Source organism: Nothoprocta perdicaria, unplaced genomic scaffold, assembly GCF_003342845.1.
Source record: "Nothoprocta perdicaria isolate Ctin4 unplaced genomic scaffold, notPer1 scaffold_45, whole genome shotgun sequence".
NCBI classification, from domain to species: Eukaryota; Metazoa; Chordata; class Aves; order Tinamiformes; family Tinamidae; genus Nothoprocta; species Nothoprocta perdicaria.
The window spans coordinates 4,124,320-4,125,381 of NW_020455699.1; the positions used below are offsets into that span (position 1 = coordinate 4,124,320).

Consider the following 1,062-nt stretch of genomic DNA (forward strand, 5'->3'; position numbering starts at 1 on the left):
CTCGTTACATAATCGGCGCCGCTGCGAGCGCCAGGACGAGGCGAGCGGGCGGCTCCGGCGGGGCGCGCGCTGCTGAGAGCGTAGCCGCGAGCAGCGTTAAAAATACGTCCTCCAGAGGAGGGGGAAAAGGGGAAAAAATAATAATAATAAAAAAAAGGGCAGTTCTGTGGGCATCGATTGCCGGGAGAAGAGCCAGTTTCCACGGTGCGCGCAGGGATGTTGTTTGCGGACGAGCGGCGTTGATGGTAGCAACTCCCCCCGCCAGCCCCCGTGATTTTGCTGGGTTGTGTTTGCCTAAGCCGTTTTCGTCACTTCTTTTTTTTTTTTTTTTTTTTTTTTTTCAGACACTGCAGGACCGATCGCATAATAGTTCCTGGAAATGTTGCATTATGTAACCACAGAATTTGCTGGCAGTCAGGCTAGGGAGAGGGAGCTAATTATGCGATTTTATAATCTCTCTACAAAGAAACTAGGACAATCTCGCCCCCCCTCATCAGCCTCCSCCCYCCCCCMAAAAAAARGGGGAAAACGTAAATGTAACAGATTTTGTTCAAGTACATTTAATGAGGAAAGTAGACAACTGGGTAAGTGGGGAGGTAACTCGTGCTCGCTGAGTATGCGCTGTGTACCTTAAAATGAAAATTGTGCTAGTCTATATTTAGCCCTATTGCATTTTAGCAATTTCGCGTGCTATTTCTGGTCTTTTTCTCCAGAGCGGAGCGTAGAGACGTTCAAGGCTATTTGCCTCGATTTTTTTTTTTAACTCCCCGCCTTCGGAGACGTTTTGATAAGGCTGTATTTTTAGGACGGCATTTCGCCCGAGACGCCAAACAATCTCCTCAGTGCCGGCTTTCACTTGTCATTTCTTAAAAAAAAGGSAACGTGTGACTGGGGAGCGGAGCGGCCGCGGGGCGCGTGGGCAGCGCGGGCCGGGCGGCGGGGAGGAGCGGGAGCCGAAGTAGGTCAGTGTGACATTCCCGCGGCGCTAATCCCCGCGCGGGCCGAGCGCCGCTACGGCGGCAGCGCGGGCGCCACGCGGGGGGCGCTGCGCAGCGCCGGCCA

General features: G+C 53.5%; 1 protein-coding gene across 1 annotated transcript in view; it reads left to right on the plus strand.

Annotated features, from left to right (window-relative positions):
- NFIL3 (nuclear factor, interleukin 3 regulated) overlaps positions 1–1,062 on the plus strand; it is a 12,684-nt gene that overhangs the window by 785 nt on the left and 10,837 nt on the right. The window lies entirely within an intron of this gene.